Genomic DNA, 11,249 nt, shown 5'->3' with positions numbered 1-11,249 from the left:
CATGTATGGATGTGAGAGTTGGACTGTGAAGAAAGCTGAGTGCCGAAGAACTGATGCTTTTGAACTGTGGTGTTGGAGAAAACTCTTGAGAGTCCCATGGACTGCAAGGAGATCCAATCGGTCCATTCTAAAGGAGATCAGTCCTGGGTGTTCTTTGGAAGGACTGATGCTAAAGCTGAAACTCCAGTACTTTGGCCACCTCATGCGAAGAGTTGATTCATTGGAAAAGACCCTGATGCTGGGAGGGATTGGGAGCAGGAGGCAAAGGGGACGACAGAGGATGAGATGGCTGGATGGCATCACTGACTCAGACATGAGTTTGAGTGAACTCTGGGAGTTGGTGATGGACAGAGGGGCCTGGTGTGCTGCAATTCATGGGGTCACAAAGAGTCCGACAAGACTAAGCAATTGAACTGAACTGAACTGATCATATGATCTAGTGATTCCACTTCTGGAAATACATCCAAAGGAAATGAAAATGTTAATTCTAAAAGATATACGCACCCTGATGTTCAGAGAAACATTATTTACAATAGCTAAGACATGATAGGGGTTTCCCTGGTGGCTCAGATGTTAAAATATCTGCCTGCAACATGAAACACAGTTTTGATCCCTGGGTCAAGAAGATCCCCTGGAGAGGGGAATGGCTACCTACTCCAATAGTCTTTCCTGGAGAATTCCATGGACAGAGGATCCTGGCGAGCTACAGTCCATAGGGTCACAAAGAGTCAGACATGATAACCACCAAAGCGTCCACTGACAGATGAATGGATAAAGAAGTTATGAAGTTATATATATATATGATATGTATGTATGTGCATGATGGAATATTTTTTCACCCATTAAAAAAAAGGAAATCCTGCCATTTGCAGCAACATGGATGGACCTTGAGAGCATTTATACTAAGTAAAATAATTCAGACAGAGAAAGACAAATACTGTACAATCTTATTTACATATAGAACCAAAAAAAAAAAAAACCCCCAAATTCATAGTAAGAGAGATCAAATCTATGGTTACCAAAGGAGTGTGTGGTGGGGGGTAATTGGATGTTAGCAGTCAAGATACAAACTTTCAGTTATAAGATAGGTAAGTACTAGGGACATAATACTTAGGACAATTGCACTCATCTCCCATGCTAGTAAGGTCATGGTTAAAACCTTGCATGCTTGGGTTCAGCATTATATGAACCAAGAACTTCCAGATGTCCTAGCAAGCTAGGTTTGGAAAAGGAAGAGGAAGCAGAGATCAAAATGCCAACATTCACTGGATCACAGAGAAAGCAAGGAAATTTCAGAAAAATATCTACCTCTATTTCACTGACTTCATTAAAGCCTTTGACTGTGTGGATCATAATAAACTGTGGAAAGCTCTTAAAGAAATGGGTATACCAGACCATTTCACCTGTCTCCTGAGAAACTTGTAGGTCAAGAAGCAACAGTTAGAACCCTGTATGGAACAACTGATTGGCTCAAGATTGAGAGGAGTACAACAGGGCTGTCTGCTCTCACCCTGTTTGTTTAACCTATATGTGGAGCACATCATGAGAGATGCCAGGCTGGATGAGTTACAAGCTGGAATCAAGATAGGTGAGAGAAACATCAACAACCTCAGATACATGGATGATACTATTCTAATGGCAGAAAGCAAAGAGGAACTAAAGAGCCTCTTGATGAATGTGAAGGAGGAGAGTGAAAGAGCCGGCTTAAAATTAAAAAAATAAATAAATAAAAAATCATGGCATCTGGCCCCATTACTTCATGGCAAATAGAGGGGGAAAAGGTGGAAATAGTGACAGATTTACTCTCTCGGGCTCTAAGATCACTGCGGATGGTGACTGCAGCCATGAAATCAAAAGATGATTTACTTTTTGGTAGGAAAGCTATGACAAACATAGACAGTGTGTTGACAAAGAGACATTACTTTGTCAACAAAGGTTTGTATAGTCAAGGCTATGGTCTTCCCAGTGGTCATGTATAATTGTGAGAGCTGGACCGTAAAGAAGGTAGAATGCCAAAGAATCAATGCCTTTGAACTGTCATGCTGGGGAAGACTCCTGAAAGTCCCTTGCACAGCAAGGAGATCAAACCAGTTAATCTTAAGGGAAATCAACCCTGAATACTCATTGGAAGGACTGACACTGAAGCTGAAGCTCCAGTATTTTGGTCATCTGATGGGAAAAGTCTCTGATGCTGAGAAAGATTGAGGGCGGAAGGAGAAGAGGGTGTCAGAGGATGAGATGACTGAATGGCATCACTGATGCAATGGACATGAATCTGGACAAACTTCAGGAGATGGTGAGGGACAGAGAGGCCTGGCGTGCTTCAGTCCATGGGGTGGCAAAAGAGCTGGACATGACTGGGCGACCGAACAACAAGGGACATAATACGCAATATGATGACTGTGGTTAACATTGCTATATGGCACATTTGAAGGTTGTTGAGAGTAAATCCTAAGAATTTTTGTCACACAAACATGCACAATTTTTTTCCTTTTTTATATCTATACAAGTTGATGAATGTTAACTAAATTCATTATTATAATCATTTCACAAATATTAAGTCAAACATTACACTGTACACCTTAAACTGATACAGTGCTGTATGTCCATTATATATCAAAAAACTGGAAAAAAGATACATTTGCAAAACCTAAAAACAATAATAACTCATTTATTAAAACCACTCCAAAAGAAACCAAGACTGTGACTGTGTCATAATAAAAAAACATTTTAATACAGGTTTACACCTAGACAATGGATAATAAAACAATTCTGAGTGGGAAGCTCAGAAGAAAAGAAAAGGGGCAGTTATCACCATAAGATTTTTGAGTATCTCTACAGCTGCTTCAAGCAAGAAAAAAACATCAAGCAAGGAAAAACAATTGAGTAACAATAAACTGGGTGAACATTGTAAACCAACAGCTAGTAATTTAGAAGAAACTGGAAAAGAGAGTATGAGTAGGAAAGTCAGAATCAGAAAATAAATGTAAAAAAAAATTAGTAGATTTCAAAGTAGTTTAAGACATATAGCTTGCTCTCATATTCTACCTTGGGATGAAGTGTGGTCTTACCCTGCCAAGTAGAGTTTTAAAAGCTGCAGTAATTTCCTGACATTGAGCATTACTTCAAGCTGTTAATGGAGTCAGGATGTTCTCCTCATTCATGCCTGCAATTTATCTTCAAAAAATTATACTTCAGATCCCACATGCCCACTTTCAATAATCTTTGTATCCAGTTCCCCAGTTTCTTTAATTGCTTACCTCATAAAATACTTTTTAAATATTTTATTAAATAATTTATTAAACTATAAAATTTATAATAAAAGCATTTTAAAAAGAAAAAGAGTTAATTTTGATAAAATGATCTTTTTTTTTTTTTTTCCTTTTTGGCCACACAGCATGAGCGCGCTTAGTTCCCTGACTAGGGATTGAATCCAGGGCCACAGCAGTGAAAGCACCCAATCCTAATAACTGGACTACTAGGGTATTCCCCAAATTTATCAATTTTTAAAATTTGATACCATGGGGAGAACTTCTGTTGTTTTAGCTCAAAAACTTTTTTCTACTCCAACTCTATGGAGATTTTCTCCTAGGTTTTCTTCCAGAAGTTCTGTGATGCTTTAACTGTTATGGTAGATCAATGACCCATTTAAAATTAAATATCTATAGTTTTTGAAAATTAAATTAATTTTGTATTCCTAGAATAAATTCCACTTAGTAATGATGTATTATTTTTGTATATTGCTGGATTTGATATAAATGTTTGCATCTGTGTTCTAAGTGATATTGGTCTGTAGTTCTATTTACTTATAATGTTTCTATCTGGTTTTTGGGTATTAGAATAGTGTTGGCATCATAAAATGAATTGGAAGTGTTTATTACCACTATTTTCTGCAGAAGTCTGTATACGATTAGTGATGTCCTCCTTTTAATATTTGTTTGGATATACCAGTCCAACAGCATGGGACTGGTATTTTCTTTGTGTAAAGTTTAAAATAATCAATTTCATGTTTTTAATATGGGAAACGGACATTTTTTTTCCCCTGTGCTAATCTTGTTAATTTAGCCTTTCAGGAGGAAATTTTCTATTGCTATTTTATATAAATAGTCATAGATTTCAACAAAACATGTCTTTATTACTCTTTTAATGTATGTAAGCCCCATAGAGTTTTGTCCTCTTTCATTCTTGTCTTTGGCAATTTTTGTTTTCCTTCATTTTTTCTGATAAGTCTGGAAAGAAGTTTATCAATTTTATTGACCTTTTCAAAGAACCAGTTCTTTGTTCAATGGATTTTCTCTATTGTTTATTTTCTATTTATTATTCCAGTCCTTATTCCATTCCTCCTACTTATGTTGGGTTTAATTTCTTTAACTTTTTAAAATAGAAGCTTATCCTTGGTTTTTAAATGTTTCCTCTTTTCTAACATTAGCACTTAACGGTACAGATTTCCCTGTAAGTTATTTTAGGTGCACCCTACAAATTTTGATGTGTTTTTTTTTTTTTTTATAGTTCAAAGATAATTTAATTTCATTCAGCTCAACATTTTTTTCTAATTTACCATGTTATTTATTCATCAGATCATGGTTTATGTAGAACGATGTAATTTAATTCTCAATATTTAGGAATTTACTTCTGGATACATTTTGTCTGCTTTCTAAATTAATTTAATTGTGTCCATAAATTACATGCCATATGACTTTGATTATTTCACATTTATTGGAACTTCTTTTGTGACTCAACATATGACCTATCTTGAGGAACATTTCTTGTGCATTCAAAAATAAGATATATCTTATGTTGGGCATAATTTTCTATAATTTTAGTTAGGACAATCAGGGTGATATTCTTATTCATGTCTTCTATAATCTTAGATAAATTTTCTGTCAAATTATTTGATCAATTAGTAAATTGTGTTGAAATGTTCAGCAACATTTGTGGATTAATTTATTTTTCCTTTCAGTTCTCTTAGCTTTTGCTTTCTATCCTTTGAAGCTCTGTTATTAGACACATATATTTAAAATTATGTTCTCTTAATTAAATGATTCTTTAATTATTTTGAGATGGCATCATTTACTTCAGTAATATTGTTTGACCTGAAGTTTATTTTGTCCTTTATTAATACAGCCATTTTATCTTTTTTATGACTAAAGATCTATCATTGTCTTTATATTTAAATGGTTACTGACAAACAACTAATCTCAAAAATATACAAGCAACTCCTGCAGCTCAATTCCAGAAAAATAAATGAACAAATCAAAAAATGGGCCAAAGAACTAAATAGACATTTCTCCAAAGAAGACATACAGATGGCTAACAAACATATGAAAAGATGCTCAACATCACTCATTATCAGAGAAATGCAAATCAAAACCACAATGAAGTACCATTTCATGCCAGTCAGAATGGCTGCTATCCAAAAGTCTACAAGCAATAAATGCTGGAGAGGGTATGGAGAAAAGGGAGCCCTCTTACACTGTTGCTGGGAATGCAAACTAGTACAGCCACTATGGAGAACAGTGTGGAGATTCCTTAAAAAACTGGAAATAGAACTGTCATATGACCCAGCAATCCCACTGCTGAGCATACACACCAAGGAAACCAGAATTGAAAGAGACACATGTACCCCAATGTTCATTGCAGCACTGTTTATAATAGCCAGGACATGGAAGCAACCTAGACGTCCATCAGCAGACGAATGGATAAGAAAGCAGTGGTACATATACACAATGGAGTATTACTCAGCCATGAAAAAGAATACATTTGAATCAGTTCTAATGAGGTGGATGAAACTGGAGCCTATCATACAGAGTGAGGTAAGCCAGAAAGAAAAACACCAATACAGTATACTAATGCATATATATGGAATTTAGAAAGATGGTAACAATAACCCTGTATACGAGATAGCAAAAGAGACACAGATGTTTAGAACAGTCTTTTGGACTCTGTGGGAGGGGGGGAGATGATTTGGGAGAATGGCATTGAAACATGTATAATATCATATAAGAAATGAATCACCTGTCCAGGTTCGATGCAGGATACATAATGCTTGGGGCTGGTGTACTGGGATGACCCAGAGGGATGGTATGGGGAGGGAGGTGGAAGAGGGGTTCAGGATCGGGAACACGTGTACACCCGTGGCAGATTCATGTTGATGTATGGCAAAACCAATACAATATTGTAAAGTAATTAGCCTCTAATTAAAATAAATTTAAATTAAAAAAATAAATGGTTATTGAGGAAACTATAAAGTTTGGCCTTGCTTTTTCATCTAGTCTGAAAATCTCTGCATTTTGATGGATTGTTAGAATACTTGTATAGATCCAGATTTCCACCCGGTATTATTTTTGGTGGGGGGAGCTTCCTGGGTGGCTCAGTGGTAAAGAATCCAACTACTAATGCAGAATACACAGGAGACTTGGCTTCAATTCCTGGTCAGGAAGATCCCCCCGGGGAAGGAAATTGCAACCCACTCTAGTATTCTGCCTGGAAAATCGAATGAACAGAGGAGCCTGATGGGCTACAGTCCATAGGGTTGCAAACAGTCAGACACAACTTAGCAACTGAACAGCAGAATAGCAGCATTATTGCTATATAGCCAATAATTTGGCCAATAGCCAAATTAATTTCCTTATCATTGTAGTGCTTCACTGTTAATGACATATTTTCTTAGTTTTGTCTGAAAATGTCTTTATTTTGCCTTTATATTTGAAGGATATTTGAACTAGATATGGAATTTGATTAATAGTTTCCTTTTTTTTTTTCCTTTCAGTCCTTTGAAGATGTGTTTCCATCACCCTCAAGCTGACAGTATTTTTAAAGAAAAACCAATTCTAACTCATCTCATTAATTCCAAAGCATACAACATGCCTTTATTTCCCCTTTGGTTAATTTAAATTTTTGTCTTTATCACTGATTTTCAACAGTTTGATTTTATGTCCCTTGGTATAGTTTTCTTGAGCTTGCTCTCCTTGGGACTTACTGAGCTTTGTGGGGTTGTGAGTTGATAATTTCCTTGAAGTCTGAAAAATATTTGACCATTATTTTATCAAATATATTTCTGTTCCCCTCCTTTGAAACACCATTTGTACTTAAGCTGGATCACTTGATATTGTCTCATAGCTCACAGAGTGAATGTTTTCATTTATACTCAGACCTTTTGCTTTCTATATTTTAGCTTGAACAACTGTTAATTGCTATATCTTTAAGTTCACCGACCCTTTATTTTAAAATTAAATCTCCCATTAAGTTCTTTTATTTTTTTCATTTTGGACATATTTTTCAGGTCTAGATGTTCTTTTTAGTTCTTCTTTTGTATCTTTCTTTCCTCTCTTTAAAATTCCTTAAAGTATTTCTAATTGCTATTTTAAGGAATGTTTCTGCTAATATTATTATCTATTTCATGAGTTTATTTTTATTAATTAATTACATTCCTAGTAATTTTTATTTTATTTTCATGTTATTGGGGGTTTTAGTTCTCCTCTAAAGAATGCTGGCTTTTTTGTGTGGCTCAATTATTCATCCATTTGAGTTTAAGTAGTTTTGTTTATGAGATACTAGTCTAGCCTTAGGGCTTCCCAGGTGGCTCAGTGGTAAAGAACCTGCTTACAATGCAGGAGACACCAGAGGTATGGGTTCAGTTCCTGGGTCAGGAAGATCTCCTGGAGGAGGGCATGGCAACCCACTCTAGCATTCTCACCTGGAGAATCCCATGGACGGAGGGAGTCTGGCTGGCTACAGTCTATAGGTTGCAAAGAGTCAGACGTGACTGAGCACACAGCACAGCACAGAGTAGCCTTAATATGGACATAATTTAGCCTGTTACTAAGGTAGCATCCTTTTGGGGTCCCTGCTGAATGCCTTGACTGTTTACTAATGTTTCTACCTTTGGCTGGTCTGATCTCAAATATATCCCAGGCCTATCCATGCTCTCCCTTCTTGCTTTTCATTCTGAAAAATGCCTCCAGTTAGAAAGGTAGAATGATTGCAAGACTCACTTAAGTGCTTTCCCTACTCTTTAGGATCACAGCTTCGTGCTGCCAAAGTCTGAAAATAATTGTTCCTATATATTCTCCAATTTTTTAGTTGTTTATGGTGTGCCAGTCTGAAATAAAACTTGCTTTATTTTTTGTCTTTTTGTTGTAAAATAAAATAAAGTTACAGAAAAAAAAATGAAGCTTATGAATTATAATACTGTAAGGTTAAACAACTGCTATGGTTTCAAGTTTTGTGTACTCACCAAAATTTATATGTTGAAATTCTAACTCCTAAAGGTGAAGGTATTAGTAAGCAGTGTCTTTGAGAGTTACTTCAGTCAGGAGGGTGGAACCTTCACAAATGGTATTTGATTAGTGCTTTATAAAGGAGGCACGGAGAAGGCAATGGCACCCCACTCCAGTACTCTTGCTTGGAAAATCCCATGGGCGGAGGAGCCTGTTAGGCTTCAATCCATGGGGTCACTAAGAGTCGGACACGACTGAGAGACTTCACTTTCACTTTTCACTTTCATGCATTGGAGAAGGAAATGGCAGCCCACTCCAGTGTTCTTGCCTGGAGAATCCCAGGGACAGGGGAGCCTGGTGGGCTGCCGTCTATGGGGTCGCACAGAGTCGGAAATGACTGAAGTGACAGCATAGCAAAGGAGGCAACAGAGAGCTCCCTAGCCCTTTCTGCCTACTGAGAATACAAGGGAAAGTTTGTGACCTGGAAGAAGGCCCTCAGCCAGCTATGTCAGCACTGTGATCATGGACTTGAGCCTCCAATACAGTGCAAAATAAGGTTCTATTGTTTATAAGCTACCCAGTTGTGGTATTATGTTACAGCAGACTTTTGTAACCATCACTCTGGTCAAGAAACAGAAATCGGCTAGCCATTCTCAAAGTCTCTCTGTGTGCTCTTTCCCTCTCACATCCCCCTCTCACCCATATCCAGTATCCCAACTTTTATAATATTTGTATCCTTGGAGTTATTATGGTTTTTCAGTCACCAAAGTGGGCACCCGTAAATACTCACCCATTTATGTTAACTTGAATTGTCTTATAAGTCTCTTTATACACAGGTATTTCATTCATTGCTTTCTTTTCTTTACTACTTACCTGCTGGAGAGACAAGCTGCTTGTCCTGTCCAGTTTCTCACTGACTGAATTTTGCTGATTCTGTATTCATGGTGTTATTCAAATGTTCTATTTTTTCTATTTCTTGCAAATTCTCTTCAGGATACAGAAGTTGATAAAACTATCTTTTTATCCCTTTGGTAAGACTATAATTTTAATCTGAAGGCCCTTATAGCTCTTTTCATTCAGTTTTGATACTGGCAGCCATTTGTGTTCAACGTCTGAATTCACTAATTCATTCATGTTTGCAAAATAGTGATATCCATACCTTCCCTTGTGGCTCAGGCGGTAAGGCATCTGCCTACAATGCGGGATACCCGGGTTCGATCCCTGGGTCGGGAAGTTCCCAGGGAGACGGAAATGGCAACCCACTCCAGTATTCCTGCCTGGAAAATCCCATGGATGGAGAAGCCCGGTAGGCTACAGTCCATGGGGTCGCAAAGAGTCAGACACGACTGAGCTACTTCACTTCAATATTTTTATTAACTGAAATAAGTTTATAAGAAGACACAACCTCATTACTATTTACCAAGTATGGTAAATAGTGAATGGTATGGTTCATTTCCCAGGTGGCTTAGATGTTAAAGTGTCTGCCTCCAATGCAGGAGACCCGGGTTTGATCCCTGGAGAAGGAAATGGTAACCCAATCCATTACTCTTACCTGGAGAATCCCATGGACAAAGAAGCCTGGTAGGCTACAGTCCATGGGGTCGCAAAGAATTGGACACGACTGAGCGACTTCACTTTCACTTTTCACTTTCACGGTTCATTTAGACAGGGTGACAAGAATGTTGCTTTCCTTTCATCTGCTTTTAAGACAGTGATTTGGGACTATAATAGTCTCCTACGGCTGCTGTAACAAATTACCACAAACCTGATGCTTTAAAACAACATATATTTATTCCCTTACAATGCTGGAGGCCAGAAGGCTGAAATGAATCTTAGGGGACTAAAATCAAGGTTTCAGCAGGGTTTCACATTCACTTCAAAGGCTCTCAGTGAAAATCCCATGTCCAGGTCCTACCTCCATCTTCTCTTGTTGACAATGTTTCCATCACATGGCTTTCTTATTTCTCTCTGTAGTCAAATCTTCCTCTGCCTTCCATAAGAGAATACTTATGATAAGTTTAAGACCCACCTGGATAACTGAGGATAATCTCCCCATCCCACTATTCTTAGTTACATCTACAAAGACCCTTTTTCCACATACAGTTAAAAACTGTGTATCTATGGAGGTTTACCACAGTGACAATAAAATCTTTTAAAAATGTTATTTAATATTACTATGAACTTGGAGGTTTAAACATACTTGATTGGCTTCATTGTAATTTTTCTACAAACTGTGGTGAATTAGAGCCTCAATTTGATTTCTGAATCCTTGTGACATGACCTTTGTAGTTTTTTTTTTTTTTTTAATTGTTTTTCTGTTATAAATGCTTCAAGATATTCTAGTATATTTTCTACTGTAGATCTGGGATCAGTCATATCTTGAAAAAGTTTTATGGTTTCCTTTAAGAGAAAATAGTGTTTCTAAAGAATAGTCTGGAAGCTAGGGTTTCTATTTGCACTGGTGATTTATTTTCTCCTGGGAATTTTCAAATTCAGGACTACAGGGTTTTTACTTAACCTTTTTTATTTTACACCTTTCCACACTGAGAATCTTCTCTCAAGGTCACAAGTAATGATAGATTTAGAATATATCATAATTGCTCATTTGTTTTATCCTACTTACTTTATCCCACATCTTATATATGTTGTTCCATGTCTTCCTGCATAAAGCATTTTTATTAAAAAATCTGATGATAATTTTGATGCCCTTATGAAATACGTGTTCTTTTGGTTAGATTCCCAATGATTTGTTTGTTTGTTTGTTTAAGTCCAATACCTTTATAAGAATACTTCTTGGTCTAGTTGCTTTGGGTTGATATTCTCAGGTAACAGGGTGTTCTTTTAATGTATACTTCACAGTAATATTTTTTAGCAAGCGTTTAATATTTGTTCTATTTCCTAGATCTTTTTTCTTTCTTTTTTTAGGTATTCCTGTAACTGTATGATATATCTTCTTTTTATAACTTTAATATTTGTCATTATCCTTCAAATCCTTTTTATTTCTTCATTTATTTTTAAAGATTTCCTCCC

The sequence above is a fragment of the Bison bison genome, unplaced genomic scaffold, assembly GCF_000754665.1.
Source record: "Bison bison bison isolate TAMUID 2011002044 unplaced genomic scaffold, Bison_UMD1.0 scf7180017864384, whole genome shotgun sequence".
Lineage (NCBI taxonomy): Eukaryota > Metazoa > Chordata > Mammalia > Artiodactyla > Bovidae > Bison > Bison bison.
The sequence above is the reverse complement of the archived record's forward strand: the minus strand, read 5'-3'. Positions refer to the sequence as shown.